The 15,413-nt window shown below is 44.9% G+C and overlaps 1 protein-coding gene across 6 annotated transcripts in view; it reads right to left on the bottom strand.

The window, feature by feature from the left end:
* Positions 1-15,413, bottom strand: part of RFFL (ring finger and FYVE like domain containing E3 ubiquitin protein ligase) — a 66,937-nt gene that overhangs the window by 22,196 nt on the left and 29,328 nt on the right. The window contains exon 2 of one of the 6 annotated variants that reach the window (XM_039220618.1): positions 6,648-6,652. The exons of the other annotated variants lie outside the window; for them this stretch is intronic. The gene's annotated coding sequence lies outside the window, so the exon portion shown is untranslated. The remainder of the gene's footprint in view (positions 1-6,647; positions 6,653-15,413) is intronic. 6 annotated transcript variants of the gene reach the window in all.

Here is a 15,413-nt window from a genome sequence, read left to right on the forward strand (position 1 = left end):
TGTAATGGAACACAGTAAGGGGTTCAGGCAAGCAGGTTTTCTCATCTTATTTGCACGTTAAGAGTGGGCACTCTGGGGGCGCCTGGGTGGCTTAGTCGGTTAAGCGTCCGACTTTCGCTTAGGTCATGATCTCGCGGTTCGTGGGTTCGGGCCCTGTGTCGNGTAAAGGGAATTTTCAAGAAAAAGCAAACCATGTGCAACATGGCATTAAAGAACCTACAAAATGTTCAGGAGGCCTGGAGCCTCCTTCAGATTCTGTGTCTCCCTCTCTCTGACCCTCCCCTGCTCACGCTGTCTCTCTCTCTCTCTCTCTCCTAGAAATAAATAAAACATTAAAAAAAAAAAAAAAAGAGTGGGCACTCTGGCAGTAAGAGCCTAGGGAACAAGCCTGCGGGGGGAGGGCTGGGAGCAGGAAGCTGCTGTAGTACAGTCAAGACACAAGAACACAAGCATAAGAGAAAGGCACAGACAGATCTCTGATAGAACTCGTGGGATGTGTCAGTGAACTGAAGCAGTGGGAGAACGGGGAGAGAAAGCGGTCTTGGATGAATCCCAGGGTCTCTGAATGAAGCAACAGGACGCAGTGGAATCACTAACTGGAATTAAGGGACAAAGGCCCCAGGAGGAGGCATGTGTCTGTATGTGAAAGCAGGGGGCAGTTAAGATGATAAATGGAGTTTTGTACCCAGGGGTCTTGCAGATGGACACACAGCACACAGGAGCACAGTCCTGGTTGAGGAAGGAAGGTCCAGGAATCCTCAGATCACCAGAAGTACGGCAAGCCAGAATGGGGCAGAAGATTGAATTAGACAGTAGGGGTCAGAGAGGGTGGCCGGGGAGAGCCCCCAGAGCACCCAACCTAAAGGGCTAGTGGAGGAAAACCATGACAGCAGTGGAGGGAAGAATGCTCAAAGGTGGGAGATGTGGGGGCGCCTGAGTGGCTGAGTCAGTTAAGCAGACAACTTCAGCTCAGGTCATGATCTCATGGTTCATGAGTTCGAGCCCCGTGTTGGGCTCTGTGCTGACATCTCAGAGCCTGGAGCCTGCTTCAGATTCTGTGTCTCCATCTCTCTCTGACCCTCCCCTGCTCACACTCTGTCTCTCTCTCTCTCTTTCAAAAATAAAAAACAAACAAACAAACCACAAAGGTGGGCGATCTGGAAAAGGGTTCTGTGTCTCAGGAAGAAATGATCAGTGTGGTCAAATGACCCTGAGAGTAGAACACAAGGAATACAAAATGCGCAATGGACCCGGGCCCCAGTTTTTAGGAAAACGTGAGTGTGTTCTTCGTCCAAGCAGTTAAGGAAGAGAGAAGCTGACAAATAACCACAGGTCGGAAAGTGAATGAGAATTGAGGATGTGCCAGGCCCTAAGGATAAACTGTTCTCTGAAGAAACTTCTGGCCTTGAAGAGAAGAGAGAAGGCCAGAGCTGAAGAGGATGCAGACTGAAGACAAGACCGAGAAATTGCAGAGGCTGCGGGAGGTCCCCAAAGAGGAAGAGGTTACAGGGGAAGGGAAGCTGGCAACACAAGGGCCAGGAGGAGAAAGAAAGGTGACCCACTCATCAGACTGGGGGGCAGGAGAAAGGTCACCTCTTTCACCAGAGACTGGAACAGAGGGGAGACAGATGTCACCAAAGATAAGCTTCCAGCAGACAAAGGTGAACGGATGAAGTAAGGCAATGGATGGGGGGATGTAATTAACCACAAGAAGAAAAACTTTTCCTTCGCACAAGGAATCTGCACGTTTCATTTTTTTTTGAGAGCCAAGGACGTTGCCACATGATGGGTAGGCCCTCTTCGTAAGGCATGATCAACAGGAAAAAAAGCTGGAAGGCAGGCCAGCTGTGTAGGGTTTAAATTCCTATGCTTTCCCAAGCGCTTAGGGAGCACCAGTGACATGCTGGGCACTGGGAATACCAAAAGTGACATCACCTAGGTCCTTGCCCCCAGGGGACTCTGGCCCCAGTGAGGCACAACTGTATAGCTCAACTTGGCCATCCTGACAGAAAAGCTAAGAAAGGCCTTCCTCAGCCAAGAACCAAAGCCACCTATCTTCCACAGTGGTATTTTCATTCTCTCAACTTTGGTTCTAATCTTAACTGCCTCCTCAGAAGAGCTATGAAAGGGGTGCCTGGGTGGCTTAGTCGGTTAAGCGTCCGACTTTCACTTAGGTCATGATCTCGCGGTTTGTGGGTTCGAGCCCCGCGTCGGGCTCTGTGCTGACTGCCAGCTCAGAGCCTGGAGCCTATTTCAGAGTCTGTATCTCCCTCTCTCTCTGACCCTCCCCTGCTCACGCTGTCTCTCTCTCTCTCTCCTAGAAATTAAAAAAACAAAAACAAAAAAACAGAAGAGCTATGAAAGAAAAGCCATCAGCCTATCCAAGTATTTGGCTAGGCTCAGGAGGTCTTGGCTCTGGGAGAAGACTTGAAGTTTGCCTCTGGGTTATTCCCTCGGCCCCACGTGTGGGTGGAGAATGGACTCTTATCCTGGGCATATATGTACGTGGGGCCGGGACTATTACAGAAAGGACTGGGGGTGGGGGGGCGGGGGGGGGTGTCTCCAGTGCTGATATAGCTAACAGAACAGGGTCACCAATGTCAGGAGACCAGGCTTTTACTCTTTTTGACATATAATTAAATACCATTTCCTAAAGCAGCCAGTTAAAAGTGCTCTCTTGCCCAATTGGAAAATACGAAGCCTAAATTACAACTTGAATATAGTTTACCTTAGGTTACCTCAGGGAGTGAAAGGAACGCATTTGTAATTTTAACATTGCCATACAAACCAAAAGCTTTTCTCTGGCAATATTTTTTCATCCCTTGGTCCTAAATAGACACACACACTCGGCGTCTGATCGTGTTACCAAAGGGCTGGAAGTAGTAGTAAGGGTTTATAACAAATTTTGCCCATGGTACCATCATAAGAAACATCCCTTTCTGATCTGCAAATCTGATCTTGAAAGAAAATGATTAAATCTTCTCTGAGGGTTTGAAAATTCCTCCCCCAATTCCCTCACTCTCTTTTGAAAAAATGGACTTGGCGATTTAATCCTCAAATACAGTCTCTGACCGCCGTCCCAGGGGGCTTGTCTGAAACCTGCAAGACTCTCCTCTCCCTTCCTGCAGGACTGGGAGGAAGACGGGAGGTATAGGGGCCAAGGTGAACACAAAAACTGGCTCCTCCCTGTGGAGGAGCCCTGTGGTCCAGGACCGAGATGGCCAGTCAGAACGTGGCAGTGTGTCAGCTTGACAAGTATGCTGGCATTTCTTGGGAGACTAAGCTCTGCTGAACAGGAAAATTAGATTTAATAACAGGGTAAGATAAACGACCTATCCCAGGTAGGCTGAGTACAGTCATAGTTAGAGGCAAGAAGGGAGATAATGTGATTTCTCCCCATTAAGTCCTAGAATCCTAAGTAATTTTAAAACAGTCACTTCTCGGGGCGCCTGGGTGGCTTAGTCAGTTAAGCGTCCGACTTTCGCTTAGGTCATGATCTCACGGTTAGTGGGTTCGAGCCCCGCATCGGGCTCTGTGCTGACTGCCAGCTCAAAGCCTGGAGCCTATTTCAGAGTCTGTGTCTCCCTCTCTCTCTGACCCTCCCCTGCTCATTGCTGTCTCTCTCTCTCTCTCTCTCCTAGAAATAAAAATATTAAAAAACAAAAAACAAAAAAACAGTCACTTCTCCACTTGTTCACCTGCCCAAGGCAAATAATTTTAAGCGGATCAGTGGTTGTCATGGGCTTTCCCGAGGAGGAGGGAAGGGTCAGAATGGACCCATGGAGTAGGAGGGTCAGAATGTCAGTGCCCCAGTAAAATAAGTGCTAGTTTGCAATGCAATCCCTAACCACCTTGCTAACCACCAAAATCTAAGGCAGTAAAGTCAAGTCCCCAAGGTTCTCATCTAATCTATTCTGATTTTAATTAACTGCTCTGTGTGCCAAGGTACTTCTGCAACAGCAGGCTTTACAAAGATGCTACATCTTGGAATTAAGATACTTATGGTGAACCACTGTGTAAGATTTCACAAAAAATCCTTTTTAGAAAACCTAATTACAATGCCCACAATCCTCAAAGAAGTACCTTTCCGACAGGGCAAATCAGAAAGCGGCTACGAGGCAAGCCTTCAACAATGTCTGCAGTCCCCTGAGGGAGGTCTGCCTATGTCACTACCATATTCCTGGAACTGTTAAAAGCAGCTAGGCTGTAAGTGGTTAGGAAAAGGATCCCACGTTATGGATCACTAATACAGAATAGGCTTTGCTTCATCTTGTATATTATCCTTAAAAAGCAATTAAAGTATAATTCCAATGACTTTAAAGGAAATGCTATGAAAGCCTATCAATATGGCTTAGCTATGCCTCTTTGAAGTAACTGATAAGTAATTACATGTTTTGAGAAGTAGAGAAGTAGTCTTTCTCCACTTGAAGAATACTTCTTATCTGCCAGGCACTGAGCTAGGGACTACCTAGTGCTTTATCATGTGATCCTCACAATTCTGGCAAGGCAAATTGGATTATTCATCCCATTCACAGGTGAGAAAACCAAGGCTCAGAGAAGTTAACTTGCTAAAGGTCATAGCTAGAGGGCAGTAAAGCCAGGATGTGAAACTAAATTACACCGTTAAGACCATGCTCTGCAGGCTATAAGAAGTAGTCCTGATTACACAATCCATCCATCAATCAAATAGAAAATCAGTCTGGGGCGCCTGGGTGGCAGTTAAGCATCTGACTCTTGATCTCAGCTCAGAGCATGATCCCGTGGTTCGTGAATTCGAGCCCACATAGGGCTCTGTGCTGATGGTGCAGAGACTGCTTGGGCTTCTCTCTCTGCACCCCCACCCCCTCAAAAATACATAAAACTTCCCAAAAATTGTTCTACAAACACTCGACTCACTTCCTCTACTTCGAATTCACTCTTTAAACCCTCCAGTCTCGCTAAACCACTCCACCTAATCTCTTCTTCTCAAGGTTACCAAGGAACCCCTTTGGCCAGATCCAAGTGACACTTCCCTGTCTTCCTCTTAACCTCCTGGCGGTGCCAGACATAAGTGACCCTTCCCTCCTTGAAACATTCTCCACAATTCTGGGCCCTTGGTTTGCCTCCTCGCTCAAAGCCTACTTCCTGGTCTTTCCCCCTCCCCCTGCTCTTCAATGCTGGGAGCTCCTAGCTGTGTTTGGCACCCTCTCCATCTACACTGTCTCCCAAGGGACGCCCTGTCAGGTGGCTTTGGATACTATTTTTAAGCTGAAGGTTCTTAAATTCCTATCTCCATCTCCCCTGCCCTACCCCCACCCGGCAGTGATCTCAATCTCCATCTCTGATCTATTATGCACACAGCACACTTCCCTCCTTGGACTTTGAATTTGCTGTTTGTTCCTGGAGGAGTCCTGCCTGGACTCTTCTCCCCAGGATATTACACACTTGGCTTCCTCCTGCCATTCACTCCTCAGTTTAAATGTCATTTTCTAATCTCATGCCTAACAGCACGAACTGATATTACTGGCTTACTTGTTAACTGCCTTTCCTAACTAGAATTTTAAAAATACATGAGGGGGAAAAAAAAATACATGAGGGCAGGGATTTTGTGCCCTACTGTAATTCCAGAGTCTAGAAGGACTTCTTGGATGGAAGAATTGCTCCTAACTAGTTTCCCAGCTCCTGTTCTTGCCTCTCTCCAATTCTTTCTCCCCAACACACACACACACAGACACACACACACACAGACACACACACACACACACACACAAGCTCTTGAATGGAGTTCCACTGCATTTTAGAAGGAAAACTCAAGTCCCTGCATGGTTAAAAGACCCTGCATGTGCCACCAGTCCCTGTCCACTTCTCTCATTTGTGTCATGCTACTTTTCGCCCTGCTCACTAAGCTTCAAGCCATGGTGGCCTTAAGGAGGTCAAGCACACTGAGCTCCATCTTGCCTCCAGGTCTCGGCTTGTTCTCCCTACCTAGACTGTTCCTCCTCATCCTTCAGGATGCAACCCGGACACCACCCGTTCAGAGGAGTCCTCCTCAGTCATACTGCCCCTCTCACTGCCCTTTCCGTTTTCTTCCTGGGCACTGTCGTAATCTGCAATTATAAAGGTTTATTTACAGCCGATCTACCCACAGACTGGAAACTCCAAGAGCAGGAACCCCATCTGTCCTAACTTTTTTATCCACATCTAGCACAGTGCCACTTTGCAGCAGGCACCCAAATAATTGGTGGAATGAACAAACAGAGGTCAGAGGAACATTCAAGAATTTTATCAATACAGCCAATGAGGCAAGTACTAGTTATCTCTCCTTAGGGCCCAAAGCATTTTGTCAATATTTATAGTGACATAAAGGGACTATGAAAAAAAAAAGTCCTTTATCAAAAACAAAGGGTAGCTAAGCTTGCACAGGTTCCTTAAGCTTTTTGAGTCTATTTCCTCACGTGTATAAAAGGGAAGTATATGTTGGGAGGTAATTGTAGGGAAGAAAAATAATATTCGGAAAGTGCCTAACCTATAGGAGGTGACCACTGATCAATAAACAACATGCTAAAAGAAAAGAAATTATCATTGAACTTTAAGTTACCATTCTAAAAAGGCAAGAGCCTAGATGTTCAATAGTGACTACTGGCCAGAAAGCCCAATATGTCCCTCACTTTTTCTTTCTGCTGCTCCAAAGCTTGAGCTTCCCACCACCAAAGGGAGTGGGCTGGGTAGGGCTCAGGCACAGATGATCACACCACTCACACTATAAAGAATCAATCCTCATCTTGAGAACTCACCTGAAATTTACAATCATCTCTCAACTTGGAAGTCTGCTTACTTCTAAAGTTTGAAAAGAAACTTGAAATCCCTCACAACTCTTTATTTTAAAACTGAAACTCAAAGTCACAACTTGAATTTTCCAGCACACCTGCCTATGGTAGTCCCCAGCCCCACGGCTGGGGAAGGCTTAAAGGGCTGGCAACAACACGATGAGCATGAAACAGGGCGCCTGTTGGCATCTGTAAGTGAGCAACCCACAAGCGCTGGTCTCATTTGCTGCGCGTGGGACAGCGAAGCATGTTCTCTGTGATATGGACAGTATTTCTGAGATATTTACTTTAGGATAAAGATCTGAACACCTAAGTCACAGAGGAGACAAGTATATTGTGGAACTCTAGAACCCAAGCCCTGAATCAGATCAGCAGCCCTGGTAAAGTGGTGTGTGGGCTAGCCATAAACAAGGGATCCATCACAAGGCTGGAACGCAGCAGAGGAAAACATTTCCAAAGGCTTTAAATCCTAATAGACACTGTCCATTCTCCCGAGCAGTCCTTAGGATGTGGGCAGTGGATAATGCATATTTCCTCGATAGGCATTTCATTTGGGGGCTAAATTTTTAGAAAATACAAGAGTTAAAAAGAAAAACATTCCCGGGGTACCTGGGAAGCTCAAGTCGGTTGAGCATTCCACCTTCAGCTCAGGTCATGATCTCAGGGTTCATGGGTTGGAGCCCCACGTCAGGCTTTGAGCTGAAAGCGAAGAGCCTGCTTCAGATTCTCTCTCTCCCTTTCCCCTGCTCACTCGTGCTCTCTCAAAAAATAAAAAATAAAAATAAAATTCCAACTATATTTTACTTTGGTTTTAGACTCAGTCAGACATGACCTTAAATCCAGCTCTAACAAGGAGTAACGGAATGAGCTTGAGAAAGTGGACTCTCTAACCTTCAGTGAAACAGGAATAAACTTACCTGTACCTCACAGGCTGGACACTGGATAGGTGCTCAGTATAAAGAGAGGGCATACCTTTACAAGCTTTTTAGACTCACATAAAGAGCAAAAGATGGTACTAGACATTCAGTAAATGGTTGGCCTTATAATAAGGCATGGGGCTAACGAGGATTAAATGTTTGCCTCTCTCCAAACCAGCTCACAGAGCCTCCATTCACTCTGAGATGTTAGACTTTAAAGATACTAGGGCTCCTGTGTCCTCCAGTTCCCAAGTTATACTTTATTTTTTTTAATATTTTTATTTATTTATTTTTTAAATGTTTTATTTATTTCTAGGAGAGAGAGAGAGACAGCGTGAGCAGGCGGAGGGTCAGAGAGAGAGGGAGTCACAGACTGAAAGACGCTCCAGACTCTAAGCTGGCAGTCAGCACAGAGCCCGACGCGGGGCTCGAACCCACGAACCGCGAGATCATGACCTAAGCGAAAGTCGGACGCTTAACCGACTAAGCCACCCAGGCGCCCCACCAAGTTATACTTTAATATAAAGGATCAAAGCTTTAGGTGAGAGAGAGAATTTCCTATGCTGTTATTCAGGGGTAGACTGGGGGAAAATAGGAGGTATTCAGATTCAGGGGGTTAGAAATCCCTTCTCAGATGATCCTAGAAAATAGTATTTTTTCAGAAAAAGTAAAAATTACACTACAAAACACCTGAGTTGTTCTGTCAGCATCTGTTGTCTGATTTAATACAACAGTCCTGAAAACATCAGAGTTACAATGTTCTTTTTTTTTTTCTTAATTTTTTAAAATATTTATTTTTGAGAGACAGAGTAAGACACAGTGTGAGCAGAGGAGGGACAGAGACAGAAGGAGATACAGAATCCAAAGCAGGCTCCAGGCTCTAATCAAATGCTCAGCACAGAGCTCGATGCAGGGCTGGAACCCACGAACTGTGAGATCATGACCTGAGCTGAAGTCAGATGCTCAACCAACTGAGTCCTTAGCCGCTCAGGCGCCCCTACAATGTTGTTTTTGTAAATCAAGAGGGTGGGCCCTGAAGGCTGGGTCACACAGCTAGAGGGTGATTAATCTGTGGTCCTATAGAAAGAGGGCCATGCTTTCACCACCCACAACGCCCTCCACATAGCACTAGTAACTCAGAGCCTGTGTGCTGGAGAGCAAGGTAAATGAGTTGACCATAGGAGACAGTGGAAACCACCTATCCGCCAAGCCAACCTTTCAACACCTGAGGATCTTGCAATAGGTATGGCAGACAAAAAGCCATCCCTAAGAATCCAGAGTTTTAATTTATATATCCAGTAGGTCATCTGCATTTCCACCTACTACAACTTCAGGGTACTGATGCTATAAAGGGACCCCCAACTTTCCAAAGACAATGCCCTTAATCAATATTTAAAATGTTTCCATTTCCATCCCTGCCCATCTTGGTTCCAGCTAAGGAGGGGATTTTTCATTCGTCTCAACTACCTAATGCTCTATTACTCTCCTTTTAATAAATGTTTTCTCTGATACCCATTAAATAATAATGAAAGCAAATCCTTAACACTCAGGGCCTCGCCCTCCTTGCTTTTAGCTCCAGCTACCCTGATAAACTGTCGACCCCTCAAATGCCAAGCTTATGTGGGTTTTCAGGGACCTCCCTTAAGCTAGCCCCTCAACCTTGACATCCTCAGCATTTATTTACTCAGGAAAACTTCCTTTGACCCTGTCTGTGCTCTCACAGCATCTTGTACACCTCCAGATAACTTTATTTCATTCACCTGATTTACCTGATTATCTGTTTAGCGCCACTTTCTGCCAAGCCCTCTTCCAGGCGCTGGGGAACTCCAAGAGGAAAAAGACCAGGCAAGGTCCCTTCACCACATGGTGATTACATTCTGAGAGGATGAGCATTCGAGCAGCAATGCATTTAACCAGTGGGCGAACAATTTGTGTAACTTTTTTTCAAGTATTCTTCTCCCACGGTTAGACAATGCAATAGGAAAGAGTCAGCTTTACAGCTTCATTCCCAGCCTTAGTGCCAGGTAAATGTGATCCCCAGATATTTGTTGAAGTCTTACTAATGATAACAACAATAGAGATTTAAGAAAGAAAAAGAGAGAGAGAGAGAAATTCATGCTTGAAGACACTACAATCATGACTGCAGGGTGATGAGCAAATTAAGGGTTTTAAACCCTAATGACCATAGCAGTATGTTAAGGGAAAGGCCTACCTCACACTTGCTGAAGATTAAGTTTTTAAAGTGTCTGCTAAGAATGGTAACAGATGGAGTTTCTAGATGTAACAGACACATGTTAAAACTGCATCAGTTACAATGCATTAGAAAGCCAGAAAACCTCAAGGATGAACAGGATCGGCACGTCCCTCCATCCCCTCCCTGCACTGAAAGGCACAGAAGGCTTCAGTGACCTCTCAGGGGCTTCGGTTCGGAATAAATAGCACTGTGATAAGAACTGCAGAGAATACAAATTAAAGTGAAATCAACACATCGAGAAGGAAAATAACAGAGAAAAGCAAGGCTAGACATCAAAGAGACTCTACCAGATACACCTAGGTCTACGCGAAGCTTTGCCAGTCACTACCAACGTGCCCAACCCAAGCAAGAGCAGGGGACGCAGGGCACGAGGACACAAGAAGCCACAGCAGAGGGTTTTGGAACACAAAGTGTTAAAATGACAGTATGAAAAAGGGGAAAGGAGGCAGGTTTCACTTTCCACTAGTAATACATGAGCTCTTTTCCTGAAGTGATAACTGTTGTAAACAAGTGAAGAACATACACAATAATCCAAGTTATAAATGTTCTTGAAAACTCCCTGGTTTCAACTAGTCTATGACAAATACCTGCTGAGGGGCCTCAGCATCTGCTGCAAAGTTCAGGGAAAAGTAATTCTAACCAATGGATTTGTGCCAAAATCTTACCCTCGGGGTCTGACCAATTAAATGGCTGCTTCTTAGTGTGGTGTTCAGGAGAGATGACAGATTGAACACTACAGCAGAGAAACCTACACATTTAATTTCAGCCCAGACATTTTGCCCCAAAGGGCGAGTCAATCAGGAAAGAAAGCAGTTCAGAGGAGTCTTGAAACAAGCTGAAAACAGAATAAACGGACCTGCAGTTTAATTACCACAGTATCCTTCTTCCATCAAACCTGATGACTAAATTCATCAAGAATAAAGAGAATGATCCCCCTGAACTCCTGTGCAGAAAACAGGATTTGCCAGAGAGGCTTCTCTGGCCCCAAGAAATTGCTCTCAAGAGCTGCTACCACAGTGACTGACTACCGTCACCAGGAGAAGGAGTCACCAGGAGAAGGAAGCCGGGATTCGGTGAGAGGGTTTCTGGCACATCCCATGCCCTGGGGAAAGGCTGCGCTTCAGGGCATGAATCCTGTCTAGGGTCAAAATGACCCTGTCTGCCTTTCCAAAGTGGACCGCACTAAACTTCCTGCGGCCAAAAGTACAGTGGTGTGAACTCAACTGAGGACTTTGTACACCCCCCCTCATGTTATTTAATCCCTTTAAACCTTATTTTTCTCAAAAACAACAGACACCACTACATTAAAAGGATTAAAATAATGCAGTTCAAGCATTCACTGCAGAGCCTAGCACAGAACAGGCACTGAATAAAAGCCAGCTACAAGTAACTTAAAATCTCTTCAAGGTTCTTTAAAGGGACAAAATTTATCTGCTCTATCCCCTATTTTTTTCAAGACCTGCTAATACCTTTCATCAGGCTAGCTTTCAAAAGTCTAGCTTTTACAATGATCCTCCAAGAACTAAATCACCCAGGCCCCTCCCACCAGCTCTTATCTTTATACTCCCTGGAGAACAGACAGAGGTGGTCTGGGGTGCTTTTCCTTCCGTGCAGCCCAGCCAGCTACACTTCTTCCCAAGCCCACCACATTGCCAACAAGTCTGCCAATTTTCCCATGGCTCAGCTAGTCGAGACTCTCCCTCAACTCAATCCTCCTGTCCACCTGATGCAGAGAACTGAGCGCACACACACCTATGGCCCCCACCTGGAGCCCTATAACTAACTGCCTGTGCTGCGATGAAGTCTGATGGGAGTTTGTGATAAACCCAAGATAAATTCAGACTAACCACTCCCTTCCTCCCACAGACCTTTGGCTTGGTTTGATGTGTGATCTCAATCTAGAAATTATGCTGACTTTCTGAAATGTTTTCTGCTCCTGCCAGAATGTGATATGTCCACTATCTGTCCCAAAGAAGCAGAAATGGAGATTTCTAGTTCACCGCATACCACAAAGAAAATCTTCATGTTCTCATCATCTTCTTTCCTTGGAAAGAACCCCTGTCTTTAACATGGTCTTCAGGTTTTATTCTTTGCCTGTATAGCCCACAATGAAGTACAAACTGGCTCATCATATTCACCACTCCTTTCGAGTCAAGAAAAGAGACACCTGTGCTGATATCAGTCTATCATAATGCTGATACTGTAATGCTATTCTCATTGATGCCCAGATGTGCCACTTTACTCATCTGCTCCTGGAATTACAAAATGAAAGGACAGGGGCACTGGGTGGCTCAGTCGGTTGAGCGTCCGACTCTTGGTTTCAGCTCAGGTCATGATCTCACGGTTCATGAGTCTGAGCCCAGCCTGCGGCTCCAAACGGAGCATGCTTGGGGTTCTCTCTCCCTCTCTGCCACTACCCCCTTCCCAACCCCTGACCACACTCACGTGAACGAGTGCACACACACTCTCTCAAAATAAATATATAAACTTAAAAAAAGTGGAAGGATAGTCTGCAATGTGGCAAGGATACGGATTGCACAAAGAAACATTACCTGGACTTTTACCTGCTCCATATTCATTAGTTTATGGTTTGAGACCTTCAGAATGGACCTGTTCTGAAACAGCTCAAGTGGTTATGATAATCCACAAAGATCCCAAGATTACTTCCCGCAGGGAGTTATTCTATAGCCCATTCAGCTCCCTAACTAACTTAATAAAGCAGATTTCAGCAGTGGGAAGCAAGGAGGAATGAGAAGGGGGTTCAGGAAATAGAGGTTCCTATGATTGTTTACCAGGTGAGTGACCTCTCCAAGAAGCAAACTACTTATTTAATCTCTTCTCCAGAAACATGCCTACAGGGATAAAACTGTTCAGCAGTTAGCATTAGATCCAGCCTCCAACACTCAAGGAAATTTTCAATTCAAAGACTAAAAAGGCCCCGGGGTAATTTGTAAACTACCACACTTACGAAGCACTATGAAGCACTCAAAAGGTGTGCTAGAAATCCTGGAATCCAACAAAAAGAACCTATAATTTAAATGGCTGGTGAATTACAGGCTAAGATTTTCTACTATTAAGAAATACATAGCCAAGCACAGCTTGGATCCCTCGTCTACCAAAAGTAACAGATCAGCAGGCAATTCAGTGGTTTCACTTTATGAAACATACGGACGCAATATGGTGTAAGCAAGGAAAACCATCATGCACCAGGAAGAATGGCTTAATCCCTAGAAGAAAGATGTGCACCTGCATAAAGTCAAGGGCAGTTAAGGACTAGCTGCCTTAGCACCTTTTCAAACCAGAAACAGAGACATCTTTGGTCAAGCTCAAATACTAGAAGTCTTGACTTTTGAAGCACACCAAGTTTCAAAACATAGATACACAAAGTTACAGTAAAGACAAGCACATCCTGTTTGCATCTGACTTCCTGTTCTGGGCAGTCTGATCTATTTACACTGCTACTGCCTAGCCACAAAATAGGTAACCTTTCATATCTGCCAACAAATGGTTCACTGAACAGCAGTTCACTGACAATAAAATACATTATTCTACGAGTCGGGTTAACAAAGATTCACCTAAAGAGCACCAAAGACCAATCATGAGCTCCTGAATCACTTTCAGTCTCTCCTACACTTCCTACTGACGCCTGACATAAATAATAAAAACTGAAAACAAATACACGCTGAGATAAGAAAATCATGTCTGAGGGGCGCCTGGGTGGCTGTCGGTTGAGCCTCCGACTTTGGCTCAGGTCATGGTCTTGCGGTTCGTGGGTTCGGGCCCCACATCGGGCTCTGTGCTGACAGCCGGCTCAGAGCTTGGAGCCTGCTTCAGATTCTGTCTCTCCCTCTCTCTCTGACCCTCCCCAGCTCACGCTATCCCCCATTCGCTCACGCGTGCTCTCTTTCTCTCTCTCAGAAATAAATTTAAAAAAAAAAAAAAGAAAGAAAATCATGCCTGAAACAAAAAGTGGACTATGAAGGCTGGGTGAGATGAGCAAGGAAGATTGGAAATGTTTTTATTATTAAGCGCGGGTCACTTTTCAAAGGCAGAAGGAACAAGTTTCTGTCGGCCAGAATCCCCACTGAGCAGATCACTAGAAGGGAACCACCGGAGTGATCCCACAGTCAAAGATCTCTTCTGGTGAACACTGCCCCCAACCCAACCTGCTATCAGTCTGGGCCTACTTGGCAGCAAAAGCCTTCTGGTTTTACAGACCTGAAGCCTCCAAGTGAAGCAAAATTTTCACCACCTTCAAAGCCACATTCAGTGTTGGGAATAAACGCTGGGCCGACAAATACCCCAGTTTATATGGACCATCAGTTAGCCTCCTAGGGTCTGTTTTCTCATCTGGAAAATAGGAAGATCGAATGACACAAATCTCTTAATGTTTCTTCCAGCTGTAGAAAAAATTCCAGGATTCAACCCTAAGAGTTAGAGGAAGCTTCTGTGGCTTCCAGTGTTATTTCTTTGGTCAAAAAATATGCCTCTAACACCCCACAATCCACACTGTGAATACATGCCTTGATCTACACTCAAGCACCCAAGGATTCTTTTCCCTTTCTCTTGAAATGTGGATCAGAAAGTTTCCCATTTGCAAACTAAATTACAAACCTTAAGAATTGTTCTCTTTACACGTGGTCTTTTTTATTAAGATCTTCATGTAGTCACCACTTGTTTCTCATGCTAGTCATATGATTCCTGGACAGAATAAAGCCACAAAAGGATGGAGAAAATCTGACCAGCAGCTTGTGGCACTCCCACACAGTGACTGCTAATGGGGAAAGAATGAAGCAAAATCTGGGTAAGAAAAGGGAGTGGTGAAGACAAATTCGGTGAGTCAGTACAAAGGAAAACACAGCAAGTTTAACAGGAAAGAAAAAGAAATGAGAAAGAAGAAGAAAACCAAAGGTGGGGGGAATCCAAATCAATGAGCAGAAACTTCAATCTTAAATTCTGTTTCTCCATTTATCTATTCTATAGATACTGAATGCCTACTACGTGCAGGGAGCTGAATTAGACACTAGAGGAGATACAAAGGTCACCCAGATAAATCTGTTCAACAAGGTCATGGTCTAGTAGGAGAGATAAAGGCACGTACACAACTATTAAAATATATGGCAGAAAGTGTACTGTGCCATAAAGAAAACATAAAAGAGAATTCTCTACTATGAGACCCCGAGGAAGAAGTGATTACTCCCAGTGAGGGATCAGACAAAGAGGCTTCACAGGAAGAATGACATTCTAAGTCCAAAGCACAACAGAAACAAGGACACCCAAGTAGGAAATCAAGGACATGTAAGTACAGTGAATAACTGGATTTAATGTGAGCTGTAAGTGGGCATGAAGAGAAGGATGGTAATAATAACAGTTAGCAATCCACAGAGCCACGGCTATATTGGATAGCTGGATTGGAGCCAGACAAGTATTCCAAAG

The sequence above is a fragment of the Hyaena hyaena genome, unplaced genomic scaffold (genome assembly GCF_003009895.1).
Source record: "Hyaena hyaena isolate Hyena2069 unplaced genomic scaffold, ASM300989v1 scaffold_898, whole genome shotgun sequence".
NCBI lineage: Eukaryota > Metazoa > Chordata > Mammalia > Carnivora > Hyaenidae > Hyaena > Hyaena hyaena.